We start from the raw sequence: 11869 nt of genomic DNA on the forward strand, positions 1-11869 counted from the left end.
TCAACTTGATAAATGCCGAGTTCTTCCCTTCTGATTTCCTTACTCCAGCTCTTTGCAAATTTTGTTATGATACTTAACTTTGTCTTTGAGAACTGCTCTTTGAAATCTTCTGTTCAGCTCTTTAATGTACTCATTTCTTCCCTTTATTTTGGCTTCTCGGCATTCTAGTGCAATATCCAATGTCTTCTCTGACAACTAGGTCTTTTCTTCCTTATCTGTCTCTGTAATGACCTTATGCTTTCTTCATGGAAGACATTCTTGATATCATCCCACAGTTCATCTGGCCTTTGTTCATGACTGTTCAATGCCTCAAACCTGTTCTTGAGATGATTTTTAAATTCAAGTGGGATAAACTTCAGCTCATATTTTGGTTTTTGTAATTTGTTTTCATTTGCTTTCGTTTCAAATTTGAACTTGCACTTGAGGAGTTCATGGTCTGTTCTGCAGTCAGCACGTGGTGTGGTTTTTAAAGCTGATATTTAGCTTCTCCAATTATTATTTCCACAGGTGTAATCAACATATTTCTTCCATAAGGTGAGGTCCTTGTGTATAAAAACCATTTGTGGTTTTTTTTAATAAAAGGTGGTTGTAATGAGTAAATCATTGATTGTATAAAATTCTATCATTTTACTATCATTTTATCTATCTCCAGCCTCATTTCTGTCACCAAGTCCATATTTTCCAAATACTGGTCTTTCTTCCTTGTTTCCAATTTTAGCATTCTAGTCACCAATTATAATTAATGAATCTTTATTTGTATGTTCAATTGATTTCAGACTGCAGAGTTGGTAGAAATCTTCTATTTCCTCCTCTTTGGCTTTAGTTGTTGGTGCATATATTTGAATGATAGTGGTATTAACATATTTTCGTTGTATGTGTATTGATAGTATCCTGCCACTCAGAGCATTATACAGGATGGATCTAGAAATTATCTTTTTTACTATGAATGCAACTCAATTTTTCCTCAGTTTTTCATTCCCAGCACAGTAGATCATATGATTGTCTGATTTGAAGTGGCCCATGCCAATCCATCTCAGATCACCAATGCCTAGTACGTCAATATTTATGTGTTCCATTTCTTTTTTATAGCCTTCAATATGGATTACAACCTAACAATAATATAAATCCTCATCACTGGACCAATAGGCAGCATCATGATAGATGGAGAAAAGATTGAAGTTGTCAACTATTTAATCTTACTTGTATCCACATTCAACACCTTAACAGTCAAGAAAACAATATATATGAATTTTATGAACTTTGTGTGTAAACTAGTATAAAATAAAAGACAAAAAGACAAGTTGCATTGAGAAAATCTGCTGTCAAGGTCCTTTCCAGAGTACTAAAGAGTAATGATGTCAGTTTAAAGACTAAGGGAACGATACAGAGAAGATTAGCATGGCCCCTGTGCAAGGATGACATGCAAATTCGTGAAGCGTTCCATATTAAGAGGAAAAAAAGAAAAAGAAAAAAAAAAGACTAAGGTGTACTGGATCTAAGCAATGATTTTCTTAATTATTTGCTATGAATCTTCAAGTTGAACAATAAATAAGGATGACAGAAGAAGAATTGATGCCTTTGAGTTGTAGTGTTGGAGAAAAGTATTGAATATCCCATAGAATTCTAAGAGAACAGGTCTGTCTTGGAAAAACTGAAGCAAGGTTTCTCATTATAATTAGGCATGTATTTAGGAAACGTCAATCCTTAGAGAAGTACATCATGCTTGGAAAGGTGAAGGGTCAGTATAAGCAAGAAAAGTCTACAAGAAGATGGACCCAATGTTGACTGTAACAATGGGTTCAAGTGTTTCTCAGATGGTGACCATGAAACAGGAAAGGGAAAGTTCAGAACCACTTTTTATAGGGTCACTATGATCACAGTAGACTAGAATGCACATAACAATGGCAACAACAACATCTATCTGTTAGACTATACATTGCATAAGGTCTTTGTCTTGAGTGCCTAGAACAATGTCTGCACTGTGGACATCTAGAGGAGATAGCTTGAACAAAGATCTTACATCAGGAGCATACCGGGTATGTTTGAGTTACAACAAAGCAGTCAGTTACACCAGGAGACTCCAGGAGGTAGGACAGGCTAGAGAGGAAGTGAGTGGGGTGGACTGAGTTGAGGGATCCTTTAAAGCTTTCTGAGGGATTTCATGCTACTTGGATATACAGTAAAGACCATAGAAGCAGCCATCAGGTAATCAAACAACAAATTGCACTGGGCGAATCTGGCCAAAAGACTCCTCTAAAGTGCTAACAAGCAAGAAGGTTATTTGTAAACTAAGGTGTGCATGCCCCAAGCATTGGTATTTTCCATTGCTTCCTATACATGGAAGAGTTGGACAATAAGCAAAGAAAAATTGAAGCACTGATTTTTATATACTTTATTGTGATTTTAATGAAAGTTCACAGAAAATTTGGATTTTCATTTATTTTTGCACATTTTTCTCCCTCCTCCTCCCTTCCCCAGTTCACGTTTTTAAAGAAGAAAAATTGATGCTTTTTTTTTAATTGATGCTTTTGAATGGTGATGTTGACAATGAATATTGAATATACCATGGATGGTCAAAAGAACAAGTAAATCTGTCTTGAAAGACACATAACCAGAGTTTTCCTTAGGGAAAAGCATGAAACTTGTCTTAACTACTTTGAACATGTTATCAGGAGAGGCTATCCTGAGAACAGGACAGCATGCTTGGAAATGTGGAAAGTCAGTGAAAGATAGGAAGCCCCTCAATGATTGTCATTGACAAAGTGACTGAAACAATAGATTTACATCCAGCGGTGACTGTGAGGGTGTGTCACGACCCCAAGGGGGTGCATTCTGTTGTGCATAGGGTTTCAGTAGTTCAGAACCAACTCGACAGCATCTAACATCAGAAGACCTTTTAGGCCATTGTAAGGACTTTGGTTTTCACTCTGACTGTAGTTAGAAACTTCTTCAGGGTGCTGAGACTTCTGACATACCCTATCTAATGTACGGATTGCTCTGATTGCTGTTTTGAAATGAACCATAAGAGAAGATAAGACAGGGTGACTTATTGCAAGAATTCAGAAGAGAATATGGTGCAAGCGATAGAAGCAGTAAAAAGTAGTTAGAGCTACACCTTGACGGAAGAGGCAACATGATTTCCAGTCATAGGAATATGACACAAAAGAGAGAGAACAGCAGGAAGCACAAAAAAAATAGTTTGGTCTTAGCAGCTGGATCGATTGCAATGTCGTCTGTAAAGAGGAAGACTGTAGTAAGAGTTAGCTTTGGAGCTAGGAAGGAAACACATTTCTAAAATGTTATGACAGCACATGAAAATGTACTTTAGAGATACATACAGAAGAATATGATGGGCAAAGACTGCTCAATCTGTCCATCGTTTTCCCTTGGAGCCATTGATGGATTTGAACTGAGACACTCTGCCTTCTGGATAAGGGCAAAACACACTTCACCACCAGCACTCTTTGAATAAATGAATGGAGGAGTGTGTGAGTGTGTGTGTGTGTGTGTGTACAACAAAATAGTAAATAGTATCGTGGGGTAAAAGACGAACAACAGTTGCAAGATGCAATGTGGGAGAATCTCTAAACAAAGTGTTGAGTAAAAGAAAGTATATGATATAATAATCAAAATCACATCAAAAAAAGCAATATATTATTTAAGCATACAAAAATGTACAATGGAACTGCAAATAAAGGCAATGGAATGATAAACTTTTAAAAATGAAGGGCAGAAGAAAAGACTGAAGGGTCTGAAGCCTTCTCTCTAGAACCATAATACTCTATTTTTCAAACTGTAGGCAGGGTTATTGTGGGAAGACAGGCCTGGTTCACAATCCTTTAGAATACTGTTAGGCTTTTTATGTTGTACATTATATATAGAACTTAAAAATTGTGCTTATTTAATATTTAATAAGTCAATTGTTTTAAAAAGAAGCATGCCCTGGAAATCAATCCAGCAAATTTTCAGGGGCAGGGAGGAGGGAGTAGAAAATTAATGGATAGACAATGAACACTTTATTGAAATAATCGAAGGGAAGAACAATGTGGAATTAATGAATTCCACATATATTCTATGTGGAATCAGATATTGTGGGTATTGTAATTAATGGTAAGGAACATAATATGCATGAATGGGGGAAAGCTAAGGAAAGTTTACAATAGATAGAATAAATCTTGGAAGATTAAGCAAGCTTGAGAAAGAAGGGACAGTGGAGCAAAGATTAATAAATGCATATGTTGGTTAAAGTGAAAGGCAATGTACAATAGAGGTTTGATGAGACATTATAATTAATTAAATTAACCAATTGTAATTGATGATATAAAACAAAATGTGCGAATGACTGAATGAAAATCAATTTAAAACACCTCATTGCAATGGAGTCTGAACTCCTTCATAGCTGCCCCTCCTTTGAGTTTCAGAAACGGTCAGTTGCACGAGGAGGAGAGTGTCCATTTTCTTCCACAGAAAGTCTTCAGTTGCCAGAGGGGTGTGGCCTTTGGGTTAGCTGTGTACCTCCATGGGCCACCAGAGCTCCCTGATCCAATCACAGTAGATTGTGGTTGTTGGGTGCCGTTCAGTCCAGTCACGATCCTATGAACCCTGTCTTCTCCTGTGCCATCCTCATCATCTCTGATAGATTTAAGCTCATTGCTGCAGTCACTGTGTCAGTCAGTCTGCTTGAGGGTCATCCTCTCTTATGCAGACTCTCTCCCTTTCCAAGCCTGATGTCCCTCTCCAAGGAATAGCCTCTTCTAGCAAAATGTAAAGTCTGTGAGATGAAGCTTTATCATCTTTGCCTCCAAGGAGAACTCTGGCTGCACCTTCTCCAAGACATATCTGTTTGTTATTTTGCCAGTCCGTGGGATGTTCAGTGCTCTTCTCCAACACCACAGATTAAAGGAGTCAATCACAGTAGCAGGATCCTTTAAAAAGAGAAGAAGAAACAGGGCAAATTTAACTGAGGCAGAGAGGAAAATGATGGAAGAACAGCTCTCCCTGTTGCCTGTACACCTGCTGTTTCGTCTACCAAGAATGCTCATTCCCCAGATTACTATCTGTCCCACCATCACATCTCAGAAAGTCCCATTATATACCACTGTAGCCAAAGAAACCACCAGTTATGCTTACTCATTTTACCTTGTTTTCATTTCTTCATCTGAAGTGACAAGATCATTTGAAATGATTCTTTGTGGGTTTGTTTGCTGCCTAGCCAGTCAAAGCAGTACAAAGACTTTGTCTTACTATTCTCCCAAAACTGAACACAGTACCTGTTGCCTAATTTTTTAAAAAAGAAAAGAAACACAAAACCAACTCGTTCTGCCTCGTGGCAGCCCCATCTGTTACAAAGTAGAATCAAGCTCCATAAGCTTTTCTTTCAGTAATCTTTATAGAAGCAGATCTAAAGGCCTTTCTTCGGTGGGGCTTTTGGGTGAGTTCCATCCATGAGACTATTCAATTAGGCCCAAACCATTTGTATTTCCCAGGAAATGAAGACACACAGAGAGAAATACAGTGATACAGTATGGGGGAATTACTATTTATAGTACAACTACTGTATGTTAAGTATTTCATATGCATCCTTTATTTTAAAATTCTGTTATTTATTGTATCACTGGTTTTTATGTGTCATCAAGTCAACTATGACTCGTAGCAACCCTATGAACAGCTCTAAACCTTGCCTTGTCCTGAGCCAACGTCACCATCTCCAACACACCTGATCCCATTGCCATAGGCTTTGTGTCAGTCTATCTCATTGAGGCTCTTCCTCTCTTGCACTGACCTCCACCTTTCCAAGCATGATGTCCTTCTCCAGGGACTGGACTCTCCTGATAACATGCTCAAATATGTGAGACAGAGTTGCACCATCCTTGCCTCCAAGGAGCACCCTGCTTTCCCTACCTCGAGGACAGACCTGCTTATTCTCTTGGCAATCCAAGTTCAATATCAGTCTGCCAGCACCACAACTCAAAGGCATCTATTCTTTTGTCATCATCAGTTATTGTCCAGCTTTCAAATACTTTGCACAACAAGCAATTAAGAAGACCATGGGCTGGATTAGGCACATCTTAGTTTTTAGATTGACATCATTCCTCTTTGGCACTCCCCCTGACAGCATATTCTCTCTTTGCAACTTGTCTTTTGATTTCTAGGCTGCTGATGCCAAGGGTATTGATGGCAGATCCAAGTAAGATGAAATTGTTGACATCTTCAATCTTTTCTCCACCTATGATGATGCTGCCTATTGGCCTAGTGATAAAGAGTTTTGTTTTCTTGATGTCCAGATGTAATCCATATTGAAGACTGTAGTCTTTGATCTTCTAAAGCAAATGCTTCCAAACCTTCTCAATTTCGGTGAGCAAGATCTTGTCATCTGCATAACTCAGCTTGTTGATGGATCTTCCTCTGATCCTGAAGCCACACTCTTCTTTATAAAGTCCAGCTTCTGCAATTATCTGTTGAAAGGTATGGAGAAAAGATATATCCCTGACATACTATTCTTTTGGTTTTGAGCCATGCAATGTTCCCCTGCTCTGTGCACATAGCAGCATCTTGGTCTAAGTATAGGTTTCACTTGAGCACAGTCAAGTTTTCTGGGATTCCTTTCTTCTCAAAATTAGCCACATTTTGTTGTGATCCACACAGTCAAATGCCTTTACATGGTCAATAAAACACAATTAGAGATCCCATTGAAACTCAGAGAGGTTAAATGATATACATCATTTACAGAGTCAGAGATCTGTCTGACTCATTAATACCTGTTCTTTTCAAAGAACCATTACTCCCTCTCATACAATAAAACAAAAAGCTTGGACAACCGTGCATGATAGCATATTATAACCTCAGATCTGGAGATTCTGCCTTAACCAACTACCTCCCCTTCATCCTGATGTTTCCCCCATGCATTAATTCTTGATTATGTGCTCCTCCTACATTTGTCCCTCAAGTTCCAGGAACAGGATGTCCAGTTTTACTCTAGAGAGTGCTGGTGGCATAGTCCTTAAAGAGTTATGATGCTGGGGAAAGTAATTTGGTAATGACATGTCAGGTAAGGGACTTATATCTAGAATTTATAAAATACTCGAGCACAACAACCAGATATAGATAAATAACCCAACTGAAAAATGGGCATAGGATATGAACAGATACTTCACCAAAGAAGACATTCAGATGGCAAACAAAAGAATGAAGAAATGTTCAAAATCCCTAGATCTAAGAGAGATGCAAATCAAAACAACTATGAGATATCCTCTCACCCCAGTAAGAATAGCAAAATTTAACAGAACAGCAAATATCAAATGCTGGTGAAGTTGTGGAGAAACTAGAACCCTTATTCACTGTTGGTGAGAGTGTAGAATGGTGCAACCACTATGGAAGGCTATATGGCGCTTTCTCAAAAAGTTGCAAATAAAGATACCATGATCCAGCAATTCCACTGCTGGGAATATACCCTAGAGAAACCATAACTACCACCCAAGCAGATATATGCACACCATGTTCATTGCAACTTTTTTCACAGTAGCAAAGAGCTGGAAACAACCTAAGTGCCCATCAACAAACAAATGGATAGAGAAGCTCTGGTATATTCACACAATGGAATACTACACTGCGGTGAAAAACTAAGAACTCATGAAATATTATTCAAAATGGGTGACTCTGGAGGACATTATGCTGAGTGAAATATCTCAGTCACACAAGGAGATGAAATCAGTTAAAGGGGGAAATGACAGCCTTTTTAACAAATGGTGCTGGCAAAATTGGAAAGCTATCTGCAGAAGACTCAAGCAAGATCCACACCTCACTCCCCATACAAAAACCAACTCAAGGTGGATCATGGACCTAGGACTAAAACCAAGGATGATAAACTTCATTTTAAAAAGCTTGGAAGAACTTTAGTAGTCCTAATCTACAGCATAAAAAGTCTTCCAAGTATCCTGAAAAATCTACAACCAGGAGAAGATAAAATAGATGAATGGGACCTTCTAAGAATCAAATCCCTATGCACATCCAAAAACTTCTCCTATAGGGTAAAAAGGGAAGCCACAGACTGGGAAAAAGTATTTGGTAATGACATGTCTTGATAAGGGACTTATATCCTTGATAAGGGACTTATATCAAGGGAATTTATAAAATTCTTGAGCACCACAATAAGATAAAGGTAAATAATCCAATTGAAAAATTGGCACAGGATATGAACAGACACTTCACCAAAGAAGACATTCAGATGGCCAACAAACACATGAAGAAATGTTCAAAATCCCTAGCTCTAAGAGAGATGCAAATCAAAACAACTATGAGATATCATCTCACCCCAGTAAGAATAGCAAAATTTGACAGAAAAGCAAGCAACAAATGCTGGTGAAGTTGTGGAGAGACTGGAACACTTATTCACTGTTGGTGGGAGTGTATAATGGTGCAACCACTGTGGAAGGTGGTATAGTGCTTTCTCAAAAAATTTCAAATAGAGATACCATTTGACCCAGAAATTCCACTACTGGAAATATACCCCAAAGATACCATAACTGACATCCAAGCAGATATATGCACACCCATGTTTATCGCAGCTTTGTTCACAGTAGCAAAGAGTTGGAAGCAACCTAAGTGCCCAGCAACAAATGAATAGATAGAGAAGCTGTGGTATATTCACACAATGGAATACTATGCCTCATTGAAAAACAAGGAACTCACATCCAGTCTTTAGTTTTTCTTGTGATGCATTTTGCTAACCTGTGTAAACTGATTAAATTTCAAAATGGTTGTAAAGAAAAAAAAAGAAAAACAAGGAACTCATGCAATATTATTCAAAATGGGTGACCCTGGAGGACATTATGCTGCGTGAAATATCTCAGTCACAAAGGCACAAATACTGCATGGTGCCACTGTTGTAGAATGGGACTGACATCAGGTTTGGGGTAAGACTGAGAAAAAACTGGATAAATTATGTATACTGAATTGAAACAGATGAGGGAAAGAACAGATTAGAGGTGATATATGATTGAGTATTATGGTTAGCACAGGAATCCAGAATTAAGGTTGCATAGAGAAGTGTACTTAGTGCGGGAAGGTGGCGGGGGTGGGGGGTGAAATTGTATACCAATGAAGGAATTTTTTTTCTTTTTCTTTTCAAAGAGAGGAGCAAACTGGTGGGGAGCATGGGCAGGGAGAAAAGTGCAGCAATGAATGAATGGAAATCCAAAATCTCTGTAAATGTTTATTAAAATTAAAAAAATAATAAACAAAAAAAGAAATATCTCAGTCACAAAGGTACAAATATTGCATAGTGCCACTGTTGTAAAATGAGACTAACATTGGAGTTGAGGGGAGACTGAGAAAGAAGGGACAAATAATGTATACTGCATTAAAACAGATGAGGAACAGAGAGAACCATTTAAAAGCAATATATAATTAGGTATTATTATCATGACAGGAGTCCAGAATGAAGGCTGCAGAGAGGAGTGGACTTGCGGGGAGGGACTGTATAACAATGAAAGAATTTTTCTTTTACTTTTCAAAGAGAAGAGCAAATTGGGGGGAGGGGTGGGTTGGAGAAAAATGCAATAATGAGTGGGAAAAAATTTATCCATGATTTAATGAAACACCAATATGTTCTGTAAACGTTCACTCAAATAATAATTTAAAAAGTCTTTAAAAAAAAAAAAAAGTTGTGCTGCTGGTCCAAAGGCCAAACTTCTCTTTGTTCAAATCTCCTCCAGGGCAATTAACTACCTTGGAAACATGCTGGAACATCAGCAATGAGCTAGTATCGACTTGATAGCAGTGAGAAAAAGGTTTATTCCAGTCCTTTTCTTAATAGTCTTGGGGAGAAGTTGACCTCTTGTGCTTGTAACCCATCAAGCATTGCTTTTGAGAGCTACTACCTGCTCGTCATTACTTACGGATTGTATTATGTTTTCCAAGCAATTATACAAGGTACTGCTTAGGCTTAAGTGAACTAAGAGACAATTTAACACAATTTCTGAAGATAATCTCCTAAGGAAACATTAAATTTACTGCAGGTGGGTTTCAATCATTTTTATTGACTCATAATGAATTCCATCATCATATGCCATCTTCCTAGGCTTTAAGTCTCTCTTCACCCCCTCTTCAACTTCTCCTCCTCCTCCTCCTGTTACTCCTCCACCTCCTTCTCCTCCTTTTTCTCTTTCTCCTCCTTCTCTTTCTCTATCTCTGAGGGAACAAGTTTGAGTATATACCCCACAAGAATCACAGGTTCTTATAAGTGGAAAGACATTAAATAGGGACCTCTCAGTCTTATTACATTCAAAGTCCAGAGAAATTTAGGAACATCCCTAACAAGACTAAAATAATGCAGTTCCTGACTTCCAGCCAAGCTTCCTGCCCATCATATCCCATCCTGTTCCTCCAACTGGAAAGAAGATTCCTTTACAACCTTTGCTTCACTCTCAACTGGAGATACACCCAGCCCTACCCTTTCCATAGAAGCTGACGAGCCCTGCGGATAGATGGTTTTACTGTGCATCTTCTATGGATGATACATTGACCTAGTGTTGTGTCTGCATTCCTTTCTTGAATGTCTCACACCCAGCTATGTTCTTCATTCTATTGCCATCTTTGAGGCTTCCTTGATTTTTAATTTTTTTTATATACACCAAGCATTTCTGAGCATTTACTGTTTGACAGATGGTGTTCTAATTACCTTACATGCATTAACTTATACTCACTGTTATCCTATTTATAGTCAATTAGTATATGCACTTTCCAGTTTAGAAAACTAAGGCACACAGGCAATAGTAATTTGCTTGTAGCCCACACAGGGAATATTTTCTGTGTGGCTGTGAGATTTTAAAGTATCCAATGGTTCAAGGAAAATAGAGCCACACTAAATTCCAGTATAATAGACGTGTATAGGCCCTCAGGTGTACAGGCGTTTCTCCCTCGTTAGTTGTTGTTATTACATGCCTGTGTGTTGACCAAGACTCATAGCACTCTATGAACAACAGATTGAAGCCTTGCCCTATCCACACCATCCTCCTGATCTCTACGATGCACAAGACCATAGTGTCAGTCCATGGCAGTAGAGACATAAAGGTGCCTTCTCTCCGTGTGATTCAGATGCAACTTCTGAGAGGGCTGCCTCCATTACCGAGATGTCCACTGAATGACAGGAAGCAAAACAATAGTAGGAGACACAGCTGGAGCCAACATAGCACACCATCAAGGGGAAAACCGGACAGGCTGAAGGCCAGCTGGAAGGGGTCAGCGAGGAGAGAGGATGTTTGCCTGGGCGTACTGTAGACTTGGGAACCCTGATGATGCATCGTTAAACCACCGTACTGCTAACAAAAAAAGGTCAGTGCTTGCAACCCACTGGCGCCTGCATGGAAGGAAGATGGGGCAGCCTGCTTCCGCAGAGATCACAGCTGCGGATGCCCTACAGGGCAGTGCTACGCCGTCCTACAGGCTCACGGGAGTTGGACTCCATCTGATGGTAGTGGAGTTGTTTGGATTGTAGATGTAGATTTTTCTGAACACCAAATGTGATGAATAGCTCCCTTTCCTGATTAATCACCTAAAAGCACCAGAAGGTGAAAAGAGCTCTCACACGGTTCTGAATGTGGGGGTCTTGGTTTGGCCTTGGAAACAAGGGACTTAAGGTCAAAGTAAAAACATTATCTGGTTGATAAATTAATCCAATTGGACAACTGGTTTATAAACTAACTTTTTATAAAGGGATTTAAGAGCTTTACAGAAAGGATGTTGAACTTAACACATTTAAAGTTGTTTTTTTAATTACCATTTCTAAGGAAGAAAACTATGAAAATGTATATTTTTTAATGTTTGTTTGTGTGTGTGTGTGTGTGTGTGTGTGTGTGTGTGTGTGTACCAT

Source organism: Elephantulus edwardii, unplaced genomic scaffold (assembly GCF_000299155.1).
Source record: "Elephantulus edwardii isolate Elephantulus edwardi_28Jun2011 unplaced genomic scaffold, EleEdw1.0 scaffold00060, whole genome shotgun sequence".
Taxonomy (NCBI): domain Eukaryota; kingdom Metazoa; phylum Chordata; class Mammalia; order Macroscelidea; family Macroscelididae; genus Elephantulus; species Elephantulus edwardii.